At 41.2% G+C, this 21,672-nt stretch overlaps 1 pseudogene; it reads left to right on the top strand.

The window, feature by feature from the left end:
• LOC123363617 overlaps positions 1–21,672 on the top strand; it is a 123,172-nt pseudogene that overhangs the window by 88,421 nt on the left and 13,079 nt on the right.

Below are 21,672 nucleotides of genomic sequence, written 5' to 3'. Positions count from 1 at the left end.
TGCTCCATTATCCAAGTCATTAATGAAAATATTAAATAGCTCTGGACTCACCCTTGCAGGATGCCTAGATATGTCCTCCCAATATGACAGCAAACTATTGATAACTATTCTTTGAGTCCAGTCCTTCAACCAGTTGTGCACCCACCTTATAGTAATTTCAAGTCACTGTATGAATGGATACAATCTAATCAAGGTCATTGTAAAATAAAATAATTCTCTTTTTTTCTCTCTCTCATCGCTCCCTTCTAGCTTGTTTATCAGGTAAATAGCTCTATACTCAGTTTCTTCCTTAGACTGTAGAAACTATGACAACATTGGTTTATGGATACCCTTTCACACAGTACGTTTATTTCAAGGTACAGCCAAATGTCCAGTATATCCCACTGAATTGGTGTTTGCCCTCGATATGTCTGAAGATGTTACCCTAGCAGCATTTGAAAGAATGAGGGATATTGTGATATCTTTGCTGCGGGTCATCAAGCTCAGCGAAAGCAACTGTCCGACTGGTGCCCGCGTCTCCATAGTTTCATATAATACCAACACAAAGTACCTCATCCGATTCTCGGAATTCCAGAGGAACAACTTGCTGCTGGAAGCAGTCCAGAGAATACCGCTGGAGAGGTCCTCGGGCAGACGCAATATTGGAGTGGCCATGAGATTCATTGCAAGGAATGTGTTCAAGCGGATTCGTCAGGGTGTTCTCGTAAGAAAAGTTGCCATATTTTTCACCAGTGGCCCATCACAGGATGCTACCTCCATCAACACAGCAGTGCTGGAGTTCAGTGCCCTGGATATCACTCCTGTGGTGATTGCCTTCAGTGAAGTCCCTAATGTCAGACGTGCCTTCTCGGTAAGCCGGCTGCCTACAGCAAATGGGAAATCTCAGTGAGAAATGATCCTTTTGACTAACAGTTGCTTTTCTAATTCATGAGAATATTTATGCATTCAAGTTAATAACTTATAAAAGGAAGGTTTAGATGAGGGGTTCTCAAACTTTAAATCCCTTTGGGGGAGGGATAGCTCAGTGGTTTGAGCATTGGCCTGCTAAACCCAGGGTTGTGAGTTCAATCCTTGAGGGGGGCCACTTAGGGATCTGGGGCAAAAATTGGTCCTGCTTGTGAAGGCAGGGGGCTGGACTTGATGACCTTTCAAGGTCCCTTCCAGTTCTAGGAGATTGGTATATCTCCAATTATTACCTTTTTTTTTTTCACTGCACCCTGACCCCCCTTTGGGCAATAAAAATTACTACGCAACCCCAGGAAGGGGGACTAAATCCTGAGCCAGCCTGAGCCCCTAGTGGCCTGTAACCTGAGTCCCACTGCCCAGGTTCCTAGCCGCAGTAAGTCTAAGCCAGTCGTGGTGACCCCATTAAAATGGGGTCCTGACCCACTTTGGGGTCCCGACCCACAGTTTGAGAACCGCTGGTTTAGATCATAACAGCTTTTAAGAAGAGAATATTTTAGTGACAGCTGAATTTAAATTAATCCTGATTTATTTCATGAGCATGAATAACAAACAACTGACTCACTTCGGTTATTGGCTCTCATGGTGTAAATCCAGATTACACCGTGCTCCTTTCACTTGCTGTTTCATAGAATATTCCATTCTAATATTGATATTTGCTAAGCATTTATCAGGGAACACATACGGCTTGCTTTACGTACAAACCTGGGGCCATATTTTCTGGAGAATTCAAATGCAGAAGACTTCAGAAAAACCACTCCATTTTCCCCAAAGAAAACTGAATTCAGTGAAACATTTTAATAAATGCATTGCCATTAGCTATAAGAGAGAAGAAAGCTTTTGTCTTAAAATATGATTTTAGACTGAAGGACAGTAAATAGAAAAATAAATATTGCATACCGTATGCTACCAAGCCTTAAAGAAAACATTTCAGGGGTTGTTTAACGTTTTTGGTTCTGCTCTACAAAGAAATCCTCCACAAATGGGACAAGGGGTTCCGTAGTCCTTATCTGTGAATTATTTCTAGATCAACTGCGCTCAGTTTTAAGTTAAACAAAAAAGTTTTTTTTGTTGCCAGCCCTTCAAATTCAACCTAAAATGCAAGCTGAGTTCTCTCCTCCTTCTGTATCATCAGCAATAGCAGGCATTTCCTTTGTTTAAAACATTGGTTATCTTCTCAAAGAAAGATCAGGTTGGTCTGGCATGATCTACCTTTTGTAAAAACATGTTGTATTTTATCCCAATTACCATTTATCTCGATAGCCTTAACTACTCTCTCTTTCAAAATTTGTTTTAAGACCTTTGATTCACTTGGGGTTAAACTAATGGGTCTGCAATTTCCCAGATCTCTTTTCTTTCTTTCTTAAATATAGGTACACAATATGCGCAATTCTCCTTCCCTAGGTTACAACTCCTGAGTCCACAGATTCATGAAAATCACTCACTTTTGGGCTTGCAATTTCATGTGCCAGTTCCTTTAATATTCTTGGATAAAGATTATCTAGGCCCCCTGATTTCATCCCATTAAAATGTTTGAGTCTGGCTTCTACCTTGGATGTGGTAGTTTCTACTTCCATATCCTTGTTCCCATTAGCCACCCTGCTACAGCCCCCAACCTCCTCATTACCCTTATTAAAAACTGAGGCAAAGTATTCATTTAGGTGTTAGTCCATACCTAGATTATCTTTAATCTCAACCTCAACCTCAAGTCTTAGTGGTTCCACTTCTTCTCTCCTTTTTTTCTTCTTATTTTTATGGCTAAAGAAAATGGACCAAATTCTCCAATTGCACCAGTGCAACCCCTCAGAGGAGAATTAGGCCTTGTGTCTTTATCAGTTTTCTTTTATATTACATGGATATAAAAAAAAATAAACAGGATAACCTGAGATTTGTTTCTAGTCTATAGATTCCCAGAACTGGCTCAAGTATTGTGACTCTGAAATCACTCTGGCCCCAACTTGGAGAGGTGCAAAGTGAAGCAACCAATTAGTGCTCATGTACCAAAGTAATACATGTAGTATAAGAACCTGAATAGAATAAATTACCTATTTGCAGTAATTAGAAAATAATGTTAACCAGGGCTCCTCATCCTCTTTCCTCTCAACTAGACTGTATAGGGCCAAATCTTGCATTCTTTACTCAAGCAAAAGCCCCACTGGTGTCATAAATACAGATTCAAAATAAAATTGATAAATAAAATATAGATTCAAAATAAGACTGTAGGGTTTATCCCACTGTTGCCTCAATTTATGCAAGGAAGGAAAAAACAGAATCACAGATATCTACCTTCTGGCATAAGCAGCTTGTGTACCCTAGCACTGTAAGTGAAGTTAACATCATCAGATAACGTCAGATAACAAAAATCTCATAATGAACACCATGTTACATGTATTCACAGTACATTTTAAGAGGCAGTCCTTATTACCACCAGAGCCACAAGGAATTTTGCCATTAGGAAGTTAAGGATCAGATTCTGTTTTCCATTGTTAAACACAGCTAATCTGCCTGTTGTGTAGCAATATATTAAAATCAATCAGATGAATAAAAGGCAAGTGGAAGGTCACACTGGCAAGCTAAAGCAACACATTTCAGGTCTGTGTATTTTATTCTTGCTCTAACAAATGCTTTCCCAAGGGCAAGACCATACGGAACTGTAATCCAAACAAACTAAAACTATTGTGAAGCCTCAGATTTACTTTAATTTATTGTCCACATTTCAGTCTTGTTGTTTATTCCTCGGGTTGCAAAATTTATTTTCTTCCCTGGAGGGTTCCTGACATTTCTTGGAAGTTCAAACAAGAGGCGACTGGTAACTGCTGATAGAGGGGGGAGGGAAGGGCACAATTTAAAAGTGCTGATGGTATGCAGCAGCCTTTAGGGCAAGTACTCAAGAGACACAGGAGTTTTGATTTCTAGAGCTACTTTTGATGTCATGTTTCATAATACGATGTAATAGCACATGGAGACTGTTCTAAAAGAGAGCTACACATGAAAAAGCTTTCAATTGCACTGATGTATGTTGTCAGATACCACTGGTGTGGTGCTTTGCTCTGTTCAATGTTGATAAAAGTCTGCTGCATGCGTGTGTTCCCTCTGTGTGCTGCCCCGGCTCTGCAGATCGCTGGCACAGCAGACCACGTGCTTTTAGCAGCCTTCCTCTTGTCAACTTCTGTGAGCAGGGCCTGCCTCTGGCTCACAGCTTATCTTTGCTTTATGTTAGCAACACCTTGACCATTACTTCAGTTCAGGCCTCAGGCCTCATACTGGGCCTCTGATACAAGTGTTTATGTCTCAGGGCCTCATCTTACTACATTCCCCCACTTTTTTTTGTCTTTTTATGGGGAGGATGCTTACCCATTGTCCCAGAAAAGCATAATACATGGACTGAAGATAACCCAATGGGCTAAACACTGTTATGTGGTCACCTTATTTTACCATCCATACACTCATGCCCCATCTGTCCTTAATCTACACATTCCCTCTTACGACTGGTAGACAGATTTTTTTAGTTCCTTATGGTGGCCTGGGAATGTTAGGCCCGGGACCCTGACTGAGGAATGTGGTAGTATGATTGAGCCTTAGAGGCACTCCCAAATAATATATCTGAATAATATAGATATGACATATATATTTGTAGCGTATATGGGTATATATGTATAGAATGTTTGTGTACATATGACACCACCTTATATCCAAGCATAGCCATGTTTTTCCAGTCTGATGATGTACTTTGGCCCTTTTATTTTGGTGACACAGATAGAAACACACTCCTATTAGGGTAATTGCAGTTATCACCTGTATCATCATTAGTAGTAGGCTGAGTGTTTTGAAATACTGGGATAGGCATTGTTGTAGTGTGTTCCACAGTATTATGTATATGAGAAGTAAAACAGAAATGTGGAGTAGTGACACTACAAATGAGGCCTTTATATATATATATATGTAACTAGCTACTACCCAGTACTGTGCATTCATGTTATGGGTTACCCTTATTGCTGGTTGTCACCCTCTGGTAAGCTTTGCTGGGCAGGAAACAGGAATGGCTATGTCAGAGAAAAACAGAGTTCTTACATTTTGGTTGAGGGCAGCAAAGTTAGATACTTTATTTTTTTCAGCAATTGCATAGAGGGAGAGAGTGCACTAGATCACAGGGTTTTTTTCCTTTTAGGCAGGTTTTTTTTTTTATAGGTAAACAATTACAGCAAGCATTTATACTTTTTGTTACATATAATAATAAGCAACATCTGCATTTTGTTTATACATAGGTTATTTTGATATTTTTTTAATTTTTATTTAGACTTTAGTCTGCATTTTATTTTATTGACATAAGGTCGCAACAACTTCTTACACAGTTTTTTAAAATTTGTTTTACATAATTTTTGCTTTTATAAATTTTGCATTATTAGGGTTACAGCTAGCCTGACCCTTGCTAACAAAAACTGTCATGCATTAAAATTCCCTTTAAATTCTTGTAGTTTTTGCTTTATTTCCACAGCTAGCTTCTCTGTTCCATGGATTGCATTGCCCGTGATACACCAGTAGATGACGTAGATCCAGCTCTTTTTATGGATGTTGTTTTCCAGATAACTTACTGAATAGACAGTAGCCAATTTATCAAACACTGCTGTGTCAGGATGTAGTACTGGTATCCAGACACTGAGCAAGATTGTTTTGAATAACGTATCTTAGTTAGGATGCCATGTCAGTAACCCAAATTATGATGGGTACTAACATGGAATTTGTTTACCCAAGTGTAGTTACTGTGTAAATTTCTTTACCAATTCCTTTTTTTCCTTGCCTTCATGTTGTTTGCTGCCATTCATTTGTTGATTTTTTCCTGTGTGTTGGTGAAACAGTTTAGCAAAGTTCTGCACATTGTATTATTGCTGTACAACATTTGCAATACAGCAATAGTACAACGATAATACAGTAGTGCAGCAATAATACAGTTGTTTTTACACAGTAACCAAGTTGAAATTTAATGACAGTTTATCCTGGTCCAGCTAGTGGTTTTTAGCTGAATGTTAAATTAATTGTCCATATATGGTAGATAGAGGTGTATTTGACCAGTCTCTTATTTATGCAGCACTTCATTTTTCTTTTCTTGATGCTTCGGGATTTCTTCACTGTATACAGCTATCTTCTGGTGTCTTCGTGGTGTGATATCTTCTGGTGTCTTTGTTCTTAAGTTAGTTAATATAATAAAGTTTTTGTTTGTTTGTTTTTACATTTATCTTGTTTTTAGTAACCCAAATTTAATACACAGATTAATTTAGTGTTTACAATGTAATATGGACCAAGTCTTTTATACACAAGCTATACTTTTGCGATTGTTGTATAGACATTCATTTTCACTTCAGGTGCATTACTAATATTTTATACTAAATGTAATGCTTAATGGCTAAACTAGATGCTCACAATCTTCCATGAGAAGGTGTATTGCTTTTCCTTGCTGAACATTTTGTTTCAGCAATAGAGTTAGTAACATAATTTTAACAAGCTTTTTAGTTACTTTGCTTGTGATACCAACTTCACTCTTCTTAACTGTTTAGAAGCACAAACTTTAACAACCACTGCTTCCCATTAACATAACATAACAAAAGAAAAGTGTATAAAATTAAACCAACTACAAAATTAAACCAAAATAAAATTTAAATACAGGTCCATGCAAATACTTTGAGGATATTAAACTTTCATGATGCTTTGTTATGTTTGGGAGCCAAATGTGGAAACCTGTTGAAAACATGGAAACCTGTTGAAATTGGTTAGCTTTATGCATAAATTGCTATTTTTAAACATTTTTGCTATCATATTCTTATAACTATATTTAAAAGTCCAAACAAGTTTTTTAAAAAAACCCAAACAGGTTTATAAAAACCCAAACAACTTTATAAAAACCCAAACAAGAAATTGACATTTTGTTAATATTATCTTTACTTTAATGTTGAGGTTTTCCCTTACATTTTTTCTTTGAATAATAATAATAATAATAATTAATTAATAAAAAACTTTTAAAAGCCTGTGATTAATAAAATAGAATTATTTTTGTTTGCAATTTCATTATTTGTTGAGGCAGAAATATACATACAAATATTTATAACTGAGACCTTGTTGAACTTTGGGGAAAAAAATGGTAATAATTATATGATGGTTATAACCCAACCATAATATTAAAATAGTGTGGTACCACATATACATATATTTTTAAAAGGTACAAAATTGACTTTTGTTGCAACAAAATAAATTTAAAAAAAAGTAATGTGACATATACAACATTCAACACACATGACATGCAGGACAAACTTGCAATTATAAACAAATGGCACCAGAATTCTATTCATAACTATACAAAACAAGGCAAACAAAAACAAAAAATTAAAAGGGTTAAACATTTGAATAAACAAGTTATTACCTTATTTAAAACTTTTAACAAAAATTGATAAAAATATATTAACATTTGCTAAATTTGTTGTATTGATTTGGTACCAAGGAATTTTGCATTATTTTATATTTAACATTATTTTAAAACTCTGCTATATGGAAAAAAGAAAAGTCCATATTTCAAATATTAGTTAGTGGTTAGAATTAGAAGGAGGGTGTGCATTTCTGTTGCTTGGCAACCATATTTTCAAGAAAGTTAGGAATAATTCCAGCTGTTGCATTCCTGAAGGTTAAAATAATTAATTTTTTTTGGATTTATTTAAAATAAAGTTTTTACGTTGTTTTCTTTGCATTTCCTGTTTTGTTCTGTTTTCAATTGCTTTAGCTTTTGGAGGTTTCTATAAAAACTATAACGTTTAACTTTTAAACAAAGAGAGAGGCCGAAGTGAGGAGAGGTGGGGGGAAAGCGAGGGGTGGGGGGGTGAAGAGCAATTAGGAAGGTAGCGAGACCTGAGCTAAAACAGATTAACTCTATCAAGGTATTTGAAAGTCTGGGCAGCAGCAGTGAGTTTAGCAAACTGAGAAAGCATATAAAGGAAAAAACTTAACCGGTATGGAAAAATATTTGAGAAAGAAGGTTATATTTTTAGCTATGAGTGCAGAGAGTGGTTCCGTGGGTCAAAGCAGTTGGGAACCTGCACAGTTGGGAACTGCGCCCCTGGTTTTTATCCCGGCTTTTAGAGGAGATTGGGGGTAGTTACCTGCTCTTGTAAGACCTTAATTTGTTCCCTCAGTGCCTGTTGCTTTTGTCTGCATGCCAAATGGATGGTGGGAGTGCCCTTTTTTTTGCTGCAGTTAACTGTTTTTGGGCAACTCTATATGTTAATACATCAATTCTCAGTGCTGAGCTGCTTAATTTCAGTTTTTTACTTTGAAATTCCTTTTTATTCACTCCCCTGCGATCGAGTGGCAGCTCCTGTCTTGTAATGTGCTCCGTGAACTGTTCCATATTTCCCTTCATTTGATTTACCAATTCAGTGTAAGTATTGTGTGCTACTTCTTCCATCTGTGCATTTACTTGTCCCGTTCTGACAGGCACCAGTCTAGGTCCTGGTTTAGGTTGTACCAACCCGGTTTTTATCATAAGGTGGTGGTTGCACTGCAGTGGACCCCGTTTCATCTTTTAATTTTACTAGGGCCACCTTTTCCCACTTCTGTCCCCATTCTTCAGGCACAGGGTAGCTACCTGAAGCCTGCTGTTTACCACCAATATTTATAACAGGGGACGGCACATGTATTTTTTTGTAGGTTCCTTGCAGCTGTTTCCAATGTTTTATTCTGTCCTGTGCTGGTTGTCTCTGGGCTGCTTGCCTGCCTGCAAGGGGGAGGGAGCATTCCAAGGCTTTGTAGCTTCTTTTGATTCTTTTAACTCTTTCTTTGTTACTGTTACTTGCTCTGCCAATTTTGTGGCGTGCTGCTTTAACCATTTAACAGCCATGGTTATAGTTTGCAATATTTTATATGTTAAGACTACAGTCTCTGCCCTAGCCTTACAAATTACATTGTATGTGTCTTCCCCATTATATTTTTTAAACTCTGTGGGGATTTGCAGGAAGGGGTTACGGGGGTTCCCTAGCTCATGGTTTTCGGTCATGTTAGATTGCAATTCCCACAGCGGACAGCTCGCTTACTCACCAGATCGGTGGTCGGGGTCACCAAAGTCATCAGACGTCAACCGGTGTGGTGCTCTGCCCTGTTCAATGTTGATAACAGTCGGCTGTGTGCGTGTGTTCCCGACTCTGCACAGATCGCTGACACAGCAGACCCAGGGGGAACCCCCAATGACCACAGACTGTAATAAGGTACTGTGCCGGTCCACTGTCAAACGAAACACAGTTTCTAGCTCCCTGGATCAGATATCTACAGTTCTGCTAGTACATATATGCTCCCTGACAGTGGACCGGCTCAGTCAATCCGGGACTTGCCACTGCCCTCTAGGCCAGGCAAAAACGTCCACTCAGGGATGCATTCTTATACCCAGGTACAAACAGGTTACGCATCATTGAACGCACTGAGGTACAACCCTTCTATGCATTAGGGTGTTGCCTTTCTCCTGGTTCAGGTTGGTTCAACCAAATAAGTCTATCCATCATGCTGTCTATCCATCATATTGTCCTTTCATATTGCCCATCCATCATACTGTCTATCTATCATGTTGTCCTTTTATACTGTCTTTAGGCTGGATCTGCCTTTTCCTTGTTATCTGTGTGGGATGTGTTCATACCAGGCTGTTCTGGTGCCATCCTGGCATACGTTCATCTTATTATTGCTTATATGTGTATACATGCTTTTAGCAGCCTTCCTCTTGCCAACTTCTGAGAGCAGGGCCCGCCTCTGGCTCACAGCCTAACTTTGCTTTATGTTAGCAACACCTTACTTCATTTCAGGCCTCATGCCTCATACCGGGCCTCTGATAACCAAGGGTTTATGTCTCAGGGTCTCATCTTACTACAATGTATTTTATCAGTTGGAAGCAGTGGTTCTCAACCAGGGATACATATACCCCTAGATGTAGAATCATAGAACTTAAGATCAGAAGGGACCATTATGATCATCTAGTCTGACCTCCCGCAAGATGCAGGCCACAAAAGCTGACCCACCCACTCCTGAAATAATTCTCTCCCTTGACTCAGCTGTTGAAGTCCCCAAATCCTGATTTAAAGACTTCAAGTAGCAGATAATCCTCCAGCAAGCGACCCCTGCCCCATGCTGCGGAGGAAGGCGAAAAACCTCCAGGGCCACTGCCAATCTACCCTGGAGGAAAATTCCTTCCCGACCCCAAATATGGCGATCAGCTGAACCCCGAGCATGCGGGCAAGACTCTCCAGCCAGACACTCAGGAAAAAGACTTTCAATATCCCAACATTGACCCTCGGTACTAATTACCAGTGGTCGCACGTTATTGACCTATTGACTAAATCACGTTATCCTATCAAACCATTCCCTCCATAAACTTATCAAGCTTAATCTTAAAGCCAGAGAGGTCCTTCGCCCCCACTGTTTCCCTCGGTAGGCTGTTCCAGAATTTCACTCCCCTGATGGTTAGAAACCTTCGTCTAATTTCAAGCCTAAACTTCCCGACTGCCAATTTATATCCATTTGTTCTCGTGTCCACATTAGTACTGAGCTGAAATAATTCCTCTCCCTCCCTGGTATTTATCCCTCTGATATATTTAAAGAGAGCAATCATATCTCCTCTCAACCTTCTTTTGGAAGGAAAACAAACCGAGCTCCTCAAGTCTCCTTTCATACGACAGGCTTTCCATTCCTCGGATCATTCTAGTGGCCCTTCTTTGTACCTGTTCCAGTTTGAATTCATCCTTCTTAAACATGGGAGACCAAAACTGCACACAGTACTCCAAATGAGGTCTCACCAACGCCTTGTATAACGGGACTAGCACCTCCTTATCTCTACTAGAAATACCTCGCCTAATGCATCCCAAGACCGCATTAGCTTTTTTAACGGCCACATCACATTGCCGACTCATAGTCATCCTGCGATCAACCAGGACTCCGAGGTCCTTCTCCTCTTCCGTTACTTCCAACTGGTGTGTCCCCAGCTTATAACTAAAATTCCTGTTAGTCATCCCTAAATGCATAACCTTACACTTCTCACTATTGAATTTCATCCTATTACTAATACTCCAGTTTACAAGGTCATCCAAATCTCCCTGGAGGATATCCCGATCCTTCTCCGAATTGGCAATACCTCCCAACTTCGTGTCATCCGCAAACTTTATCAGCCCACTCCTACTTTTGGTTCCAAGGTCAGTGATAAATAGATTGAACAAGATCGGACCCAAAACCGAACCTTGAGGAACTCCACTGGTAACCTCCCTCCAACCCGACAGATCACCTTTCAATACGACCCGCTGCAGTCTCCCCTTTAACCAGTTCCTTATCCACCTCTGGATTTTCATTTCGATCCCCATCTTTTCCAATTTAACCAGTAATTCTTCATGCGGTACCGTATCAAACGCCTTACTGAAATCAAGATATATTAGATCCACCGCATTTCCCTTATCTAAAAAATCTGTTACTTTCTCAAAGAAGGAGATCAGGTTGGTTTGGCACGATCTACCTTTCGTAAAACCATGTTGTAATTTGTCCCAATTGCCATTGACCTCAAGGTCCGTAACTACTCTCTCCTTTAATATTTTTTCCATGACTTTACATACTACAGATGTTAAACTAACAGGCCTGTAGTTACCCGGGTCACTTTTTTCCCCTTCTTGAAAATAGGAACTATATTAGATAATCTCCAGTCAAATGGTACAACCCCCGAGTTTAGAGATTCGTTAAAAATTATCGTTAATGGGCTTGCAATTTCACTCGCCAATTCCTTTAATATTCTAGGATTAAGATTATCCGGGCCGTCTGATTTACTACCGTTAAGCTGTTCAAGTTTGGCTTCTACCTCGGATACTGTAATTTCCAACCCCGCACCTTCATTCCCATCAGTCACTCTGCCACTATTCCTAAACCCTTCATTAGCCTCATTAAAGACCGAGGCAAAATATTCGTTTAGATATTGTGCCATGCCTATCTTATCCTTAATCTCCACTCCGTTTACAGTTTTAAGCGGTCCCACTTCTTCTTTCTTGGTTTTCTTCCTATTTATATGGCTAAAAAACCTTTTACTGTTGGTTATAATTCCCTTCGCAAGGTCCATCTCTACCTGGCTTTTGGCCTTTCTCACTGCATCCCTACACCCTCTGACCTCAATAAGGTAGGTTTCTTTGCTGATCCTTCCCATCTTCCACTCCTTGTACGCTTTCTGTTTTTTCTTAATCACCCCTCTGAGATGCTTGCTCATCCAGCTCGGTCTAAAACTGCTACCTAAGGACCGTTTTCCCTTTCTCGGGATACAGGCCTCTGACAGCTCCTGCAACTTCAACCTGAAATAATCCCAGGCGTCTTCTGCCTTTAGATCCCTAAATATGTTAGTCCAATCCACTTCCCTAACTAGTCGCCTTAATTTAGTAAAGTTAGCCCTTTTGAAATCGTAAACCTTAGTCTCAGATGCAATTTTGTTTATCCTTCCATTTATTTTGAACCGAATTAGCTCATGATCACTCGAGCCAAGGTTGTCCCCTACAACCATTTCCTCAACAAGGTCCTCACTACTCACCAAAACCAAATCTAAAATGGCATCCCCCCTCGTCGGTTCAGCTACTACTTGATGAAGGAATTCATCAGCTATCACGTCTAGGAAAAGCTGAGCCCTATTATTATTACTAGCATTTGTTCCCCAATCTATATCCGGGAAGTTAAAGTCTCCCATGATCATACAGTTCCTATTAGTATTTACCTCCTTAAAAACATTTAAAGAGTTCTCTATCCATATCCAGGCTAGATCCCGGCGGTCTATAGCACACCCCAATCACTATCCCAGGGGAGGCTCTAGTAGTTTTCTTCCCTAATGTGACCATTGCCCAAACAGACTCCGTATTATCCATTCCATTACTAGTTTTTCCGTTACAGTTTACCTCATTATTGACATACAATGCTACTCCCCCACCTTTACCTTTGTTTCGGTCTTTCCTAAACAGCACATACCCTTCCATACCTGTACTCCAGTCATGACTACCGTTCCACCATGTTTCGGTTATTCCTACGATATCCGGTTTCAATTCTCGGACCAGGAGCTCCAATTCCTCCATTTTGTTACCTAGGCTTCTTGCATTGGTGAACAAACATCCTAATTTTTGCTGTTTGGCTTCTCTCACCTTTGTTACCCAATTTGGTAGGGACACAGTACCACCAGTATGACCTATTGGTCTAGTATCCATCCCCCCCCCTCTTCCTTATGTCCAAACCCCTCCCTCTGGCTATATCCGTTCTTATCCTGTTGTCCTCCCTCTCAATGTTTAAATTTGGCGTGGAGAGTGCCTGGACATCTCCCAACCGTCTCCCCCCAATACCTAGTTTAAAGCTCTTTTGATCAGATGAGCCAGCCTCCCTCCTAGAAGTATGTATGTAGAGGTCTTCCATGGGATAGACCATCTAGATATTTGCCTAGTTTTACAACAGGCTACGTAAAAAGCACTAACAAAGTCAATACAAACTATAATTTCATACAGACATTGACGTGTTTATACTGCTCTATATACTAGATCAGTATTTCTCAATCTGGGTGGTGGTGACCCCCAGGGGGTTGTGGGATGGGTTTGAGTGAGGGAGTTGCAAGTGCAGGGCCAGCATTAGGGGGTGGCAAGCAGGGCCTCTGTGAAGCTAAGATATACATGCTGAAGAAAAAGCCTGAGCCCCGCCACCCAGGGCTGAAATCAGACTTCTGAAAGGGGTAAAGTAGTCTGGAAACGTTGAGAACCACTCATAGACTTTAAGGTCAGAAGGGACCATTATGATCATCTAGTCTGACCTCCTGCACAATGCAGGCCACAGAATCTCACCCACCCACCCACTCTTGTAACAAACCCCTAACCTATGTCTGAGTTATTGAAGTCCTCAAATCATGGTTTGCAGACCTCAAGGTGCAGAGAATCCTCCAGCAAGTGACCCGTGCCCCACGCTGCAGAGGAAGGCAAAAAACCTCCAGGGCCTCTGCCAATCTTCCCTGGAAGAAAATTCCTTCTCGACCCCAAATATGGTGATCAGTTAAACCCTGAGCATGTGGGCAAGACTCACCAGCCAGCACCCAGGAAAGAATTCTCTGTAGTAATTCAGATCCCACTCCATCTAACATCCCATCACAGACCATTTGGGCATATTTACCTGCTAATAATCAAAGATCAATTAATTGCCAAAATTAGGCTATCCCATCATACCATCCCCTCCATAAACTTATCAACCACTGATATGAAGAACAGAGCTATTTGTAAACCAAGCCTTTGATATGATCTTTTAAAGCTCTTGTGATAATATCAGCACCCAATAATTATGTTAGGAATCAGATCTAATGTAACCATATACAATTTTTCCCCTCACCATTTAAATCTGCTTTCTCTTCTGGGTTTACAAGGAGACACTGGCTCTCTTGGGCACCACAAGTACCAGAAATCTCATGCTAACCCTCCTGGTAGCTATAAGGTCTCATCTGACATCTGGCTCTTCTGGTATCTGTAGTATCACAGAATGATGAATATGGGGCATCATTAGCAAACCTGTAAAAACAGATTTCATGGCAGGAGGATAGTGGTTTGAAAGAATTTTTGGAAAGTAAATTAAAATGGATTTCTGTGCTCAATCTCCTGTGCCCAGCCCAGTTAGCAGGGATGGTCAAGTCACATTTCTCAGCTTGCCTGCCATTCCATTTTCTCTTTACAGTTCACTTTTAACTAGAGATGGACCCAAAACTAGGACACAGAATCCAAACAACTCAGAAACATGAGGAAGATCAGATCTAGGTCCAGATGTCACCTTCACTGGTCAAGTTTATTTTTATGAATGGCCAGTTCAGAATTCCGAATACCAACACTCATGTGATGTGGCTTGGATTTGGATCTGAAGTTTAGAAACTTGAATTTGGATGGAAGCCTCACAACTGTTAACTGTTTGCTGTTAACATTAAAGTTTAATAGTGTGACTTTCCAGTTCTGGTTAAATATATTCTGTCATTGAGGCCCCAGTCCAGCAAACACTTAAACATATGCTCACTTATAAGCATCCGAGTAGCCCCATTGAAATCAGTGCAACTGCTCAAGTGCTTGAATTTAAGCTTGTTTAAGTACTGTGCTAGAGTAGGGCCTCTAGAAAAAATGAAATAAAATATTATTGTCACAATATCAGGGGGACTGCTCTTGTATTCCCTCCATCTCCCCACAACCCTCAGCTCCCTGGCCCATGATGCCTCCTCCAAAGCTGACTGCAAAGAGTTACAATGGGATCTCACAGAACTGGGTGACTGGGGAACAAAATTGCCCCATCACAAAAAAGGTCTATTAGAACTGGAACAGCTACCGAGGGAGGCGGGGGAATGATTAGGGGCATGGAACAGCTTCTATATGAGGAGTCATTAAAAAGACTGGGACTTTTCAGCTTGGAAAAGAGACGACACAGAGAGATATCATAGAAGTACATAAAATCATGACTGGTGTGGAGAAAGTGAATATGGAAAGTGTTATTTACTCTTCTGATAAACACAAGAACCAGGGGTCACCCAATAAAATTAATATGCGGCAAGTTTAAAAACACACACAAGGAAGTACTTCTTCACACAATACAATGGAACTCATTGTCAAGGGAGGTTGTGAAGGCCAAAACTGTAATAGGGTTAAAAAAAGAACTAATGGAGGTTAGGTCCATCAATGGCCATTGGGCAAGATGCAAGATGATTAGGGATGCAACCATATGTTCTGAGTATCCCTAGCCTCTGATTGCCATAAGCTAGGAGTGGACAACAGGGGATGGATCACTCAATGATTGCCTGTCCCTCGGAAGCAACTGACATTGGCCAGCATTGGAAGACAGGATACTGGGCTAGATGGACCATTGGTCTGACCCAGTATGGCCATTCTTATGTCCAGATTTTTAGTGTCTAGCAAAGTTATGAATTTAAGCACTCAGGCTCATCTTTTGAAAGTGTTGTGCAGGTTTCTTTGAGGATGAGGACAGATAGGTCAGATATAGAGTGATCGCTTTCTGTAAAGTGTTCACCCATAGGTAATAGGTTGTTTTTATCTATCATTTTCCTGTGTGAGTTCATCTGAGAGCATAGTGAGGATCTGTTTCACCCACATATTTGTTATTGGGGCATTTAGTGCACTGGATGAGGCACACCACATGTTGTGATAGGCATGCGTAGGATCCGTGGATCTTGAAAGGTGTGTTGTGGGGGGTGTTGCTCATTGTAGCAGTGGAGATATGTCTGCAGGTTTGGCATCTGTTGTTCTGGCAGGGTCTGGTGCCACTTTGAATTGGTGTGTCCTGGTCTGTGGGAAGCTTGCTCCTGATGATAAGCTTGTGATGTTGGGGGGGACATTTTTTGAAGGTCAGGATTGGGAGGCTCAGGAAAGATTGTTTTAAGGATGGGGTCCCCATTGAGTATGGGTGGTAGTTTGATATCCTGTATGAGTTCCAGTGTGGGGTGGTAGGTGACAGCTATAGGAGTGCAGTCAGAGGGGGTTTTATTTCTGTACTTAAGCAGGTTCTCTTGGGGACATTTGGGCAGCAGTTTCCATGATGCAATCTACTTCTCTGGTGCAGTGTCCTTGTTTGGCAAAGGGAATTTTAAGTGTATTAAACTATATATCTTGGACTTTCTCTTTGGAGCGTATTCTGTGGTATCTGAGTGCCTGGCTGTAGAGAACAGATTTATTGGTGTGGTGATCTGGGGGTTTCTTCTACATGGTTGTCTGTAGGGTTCTATTGTTGAAACTGATTGTGGTGTCCAGGAAGTCAATGCTAATGTGGAAGTGTTCCAGAGAGAGTTTAATGGATGGGTGGTAGTTGTTGAAGTTTTGGTGAAAAGCTATTAGGGAGTTTAAGCTGTCTGTCCAGAGGATGAAAAATATCATTGATGTATTATTGGTTTCATGGTGCATTGGTCCAGCAATTCTTCTTCAAAGGTGGCCCATGAAGAGATTGGCATACTGGGGAGCCATCCTAGTACCCATGGCTGTTCCCATGGTTTGAACAAAATGTTTGTAGTTGAATGCAAAATTGTTATGAATGAGGATGAAATGGATGAGTTTGATAATGTGTTTGGGGTAGATATCTGAGGATTGTCCATTGTCTTGTAAATATTTGTGGTAGGCAGCTATGCCATCCTTGTGAGGGATGTTGGTATATAGGGAAGTGACATCCATAGTGGTGAGGCTGGTGTTCTGAGGGTGGCTGTTAATATTGCAGACTTTGTGGAGGAAGTCAGTTGTGTCCTGGACAAAGCTGGCCCTTTGTGTGATGAGTGATTTGAGCATGGGTTTTCTGAGTCCCGATATTCCTTCACTAAAGGTGCTGTGGCCAGATATGATGGGTCTTCCTGGGTTCCCTTGTTTGTGTATCTTGAAAACGTGTAGAAGGTTGCTTGGGTGGGTGGGTGAGATTGTGGAGTTTCTCTTGGAGTTGTGTGAGGAAGAATTTGATCATATCCTTAAATTCCTGAGTAAATTGTGTTGTGGGGTCTTGTGAGTTCTTTATAGTAGGTGGTGTAGGACAGTTGTCCTCAACCATGAAGTCAACTGACTACAGTAGCACACTCTTTGTTTGACAGTTTGATCAGTATCCAGTGCTTAGATTTTGGGTACTATATGGCTGTTCTTTTCGTGAGTGGAAAGATTATGGTGGATGTGATGTTTGTCAAAGATTTTGTAGTCAATTTTTTTCCTGAAGCAATCACTGTAATGATCAAGAGTGGGGGTTTCTGTACTCTGAGCTATCCAGTCAGAAGATTCTTTTTTCTCAAATTATCGGTAACGACATGGCAATTGTGAGTGGTGTCATTGTTGTGAAAGAATTCTTTGAGGCGGCGAGAGTGGAAGAATTCTTCTAGTTCTCCACATGTTAGCATGGTATCAGGTTCTGTGGTGTTTAACTATGTTATTTGTTTGCAGTAGCACCTAACAGTCCCAACCAGGATCTGAAGCCCTGTGCCTTTTGCCTAGTGCTGTGCAAATGCAGAGTGAGAAGTTAATACCTGCTCTAAAGATCTAGACGAGGCAGACAAAATGTTGGAAAAAGGAAGCACTATTATCTCCATTTTGCAGACAGGAACTTAGTACAGAGAGGTTTAGCAACTTGCCTAAAGCCACATAGAATGACTGTGGCAGAGCCAGAACTGAAAGCTGATCTCGAATCTTAGTACAATACTTTACCTACAAGACCTTCCTACTTGGATGCAATATTTATATAAAGTTTTATTTCAGATGTACTTTATCAGAGTGGGGGTTGATTTTTGTCATTTTTTGCTAACTTTTCCTTCCATTCTGAGTGTTTTGTCTCCTCCAGATGTTAATTGTCCTAATTATGGACAGCAACTGCAGCGGCTTATGGGCAACTGGCACAGCACCCAAGAAGTTATGCAATTTGTCGCTTGGGCCTGTTCAGTGTTATAACCATTAACCCGCTGAGTTATGGATGGAGTTTGTTTCAGCAGAGAAATACCCTTAGTTCAGAAAAGCAGTCTATCCTTTGAGTGCAGTTCTTCTTGGTTAAGCTACTTACATGTTTGCTTTAAAACAGATGGATGACACTAGAAGATTTCAACTCCTTATTTGGGAAAGGCAGCAGGATGAGCGCTTGGAAAGCATCACCTATTGCACACTCTGCTATGGTAAGGCTGCTCATTTCACTTAACAAAAATCAGTGCTAGTTGTGCCTGTTGTTGTATCCATGTGCTGATGTTCACAGCAACAAATCCTCCGGATATTAGTGCAATAATTTTCTAGCCAAGATAGATTATAAGAATTAGAGATAAGAAGAAAAATGCTGTTTAGTTGTCCTCTGCGTGGTGAAAGAAATAATTTAAATTTGGCATTTTCCTTCTAGTGGAAGTTACTCAAAATAGAGTTATGCTTCTGGGAAAGGAGGCTCATTTACTGTAACTTCCACATTTCCAGCAGGGAGAAGGAAGAGGGAGTTGATGGACAGATATATTTAGGAATGACAGCCAACAGTCAGATAAAAAATTGAGTTTGTTCCAGTATCGTTTATTTTGTTTAAGTTTCAAGGAAAGAAAAAAACAGATGAGCTCTTCAACACATGTTGGCCATTTTCTGTTACCACTGCTGTGTTATGTCCCAGGAGATCTCAGAACATAATTTAGAGGGAGTCAGTCAGTGTAGTTTATCTGACCAACTTATAAGAGCTTTCAAAATAATTTTAGAACAAACTTTTTAAATGGAAAAAAAAATAGTCTCACTTCAGTTTTAAAGTGATTGCTCTTGTTACACTGTAAAATAGCTTACAGTTCAATGTTTCCTGCCTAGATAAATGCAAACCAGATACAAACTGTGAAGTGACAGTTCCCCCACCAGTCCTGGTGAACATGGACATCACTTATGTCATAGACAGCTCTGACAGCATTGACAGTGATGAGTTTGAGAGAGCCAAAGACTTTGTGAGTACCATGCTCGATCAGTTTGTTATCACCTCACAGCCAAGGGGATCGGATGAAGGGGCAAGGGTGGCACTGGTGCAGCAGGCTCCTCGAAGCTTTATCTCCAACAGAAACACAAGCCCAGTGAACAAAGAGTTTGATCTGATCACGTACAGTGGTAAAAATTTGATGAAGAGACATATCCAAGAGTCTGTTCACCAGCTGGAAGGGCCATCTGCCATTGGTCATGCTCTACAATGGACAATTGACAATATATTTTTCAAAGCCCCCAATCCGAGACAACACAGGGTCATATTTACAATACTTGGAAGTAAGACGAGTTCGTGGGACAGACAGAAACTGAGAGAGGTCTCACTGCAAGCCAAGTGCCAAGGATTCATCATGTTCACCCTAGCACTTGGAAACGATGTTACCAGCAGTGAGCTGACAGAGCTTTCGAGCTTCCCAGCAGAACAGCATCTAGTGCAGCTGGGCAGGGTTCTGAAACTTGAAATGGAGTATGCTCAGAAGTTTAGTCGTGTCTTCCTAAACCTCCTAAAACGTAAGTAGCACACAATCCAACTTACTTCTGTTACTGAAGCAATGAGAAATGCTTCACCATCAGTCATGAGAAGCGCAAGAATTTCTAGTAAAAGAAGTTTTTGAGCTTTTATAGTGTCATGCTTAGTGTCATCAGACATCACCTGTGTGGTGCACTGCTCTGTTCATTGTTGATAACAGTTGGCTGTGTGTGTGTGTGTGTTTCCTTTGTGTGCTGTCCTGGCTCTGCGCAGATCGCTGACACAGCAGACCCCAAGAGAACCCCCAATGACCACAGACTCTGATAAGGTACGAAGGCACCCAGCCAGGTTTATTGTCAAATGAAGCACAGTAATAGTTTCCTGCAGATTCTACAGGACATACTACGAATATGTGCCCCCTGACAATGGAACGGCTCAGTCAATGGTGGGACTCTCCACTGCCCCCTAGGCCAGACAAATACATCGACTCAGGGATGCATTCTTATACCCAGGTAAAACAAGTTACACATCACTCCTGATGCATCGAGGTACAAACCCTCTGCGTGTTGGCGTGCTGCCTCTCTCCTTGTACACATTGGTTCGAACAAACAACTCTATCCATCATATTATCCTTTTGACCCTGTCTTTAGGATGGGTCAGCCTGTTCCTCATTATCTCTGTGGAATGTGCCCATACTAGAATGTTCTGGTGACATCTTGGCACATGTTCATCCTACTAGTACTTGATACCTTTTAGACATGTGTATATGTGCAATTAGCAGCCTTCTTCTTGCCAACTTCTGTGAGCAGGGCCTGCCTCTGGCTCACAGCTTAACTTTTTGCTTTACGTTAGCAAAGTCTTGACCATTACTTTAGTTCAGGCCTCAGGCCTCTGATACAAGGGTTTATGTTTCAGGGCCTCATCTTACTACATTCCCCCACTTTTTGTCTTTTTATGGGGAGGATGTTTACCCATCGTCCGGGAAAAGCATAATGCATGGACTAAAGATAACCCAGTGGGCTAAACACTGTTATGTGGTTACCTTATTTTACCATCCATACACTCATGCCCCACCTGTCTTTAGTCTGCACATTCCCTTGTACAACTGATGGACAGATTTTATTATCCAATTATTTTTTAGTCCCTTATAGTAGGCATGGGAATGTTAGGCCCGGGACCATGACTGAGGAATGTAGTATTATGATTGAGCCTTAGAAGCACTTCAAATAATTAATATATATGCATAATATGGATATGACATATATATTTGTAGCGTATATGGGTATATATGTATAGTATGTATGTGTACATATGCAGGGTTGGCTCTAGGAATTGCGCCGCCCCAAGCAGGGCGGCACGCCGCGGGGGACGCTCTGGCAGTCGCCAGTCCCGCGGCTCCAGTGGACCTCCTGCAGACGTGCCTGCGGAGGGTCCGCTGGTCCCGCGGCTCCGGTGGACCTCCCGCAGGCATGCCTGCGGATGCTCCACCGAAGCCGCAGGACCAACGGACCCTCCGCAGGCATGCCTGCGGGAGGTCCACCGGAGCCGCCTGCCGCCCTCCCGCGGCACACTGCCCCAAGCGCGCACTGGAGCCGGCCCTGTACATATGACACCACCTTATATCCAAGCATAACCATATTTTTCCAGTCTGGTGTTGTACTCTGGCCCTTTTACTTTGGTGACACAGATAGAAACACACTCCTATTAGGGTAATTGCAGTTATCACGTGTATCGTCAGTAGTAGTAGGCTAG

The sequence above is a fragment of the Mauremys mutica genome, chromosome 2 (assembly GCF_020497125.1).
Source record: "Mauremys mutica isolate MM-2020 ecotype Southern chromosome 2, ASM2049712v1, whole genome shotgun sequence".
Classification (NCBI taxonomy): Eukaryota; Metazoa; Chordata; order Testudines; family Geoemydidae; genus Mauremys; species Mauremys mutica.
The sequence above is the reverse complement of the archived record's forward strand: the minus strand, read 5'-3'. Positions and strand labels throughout refer to the sequence as shown.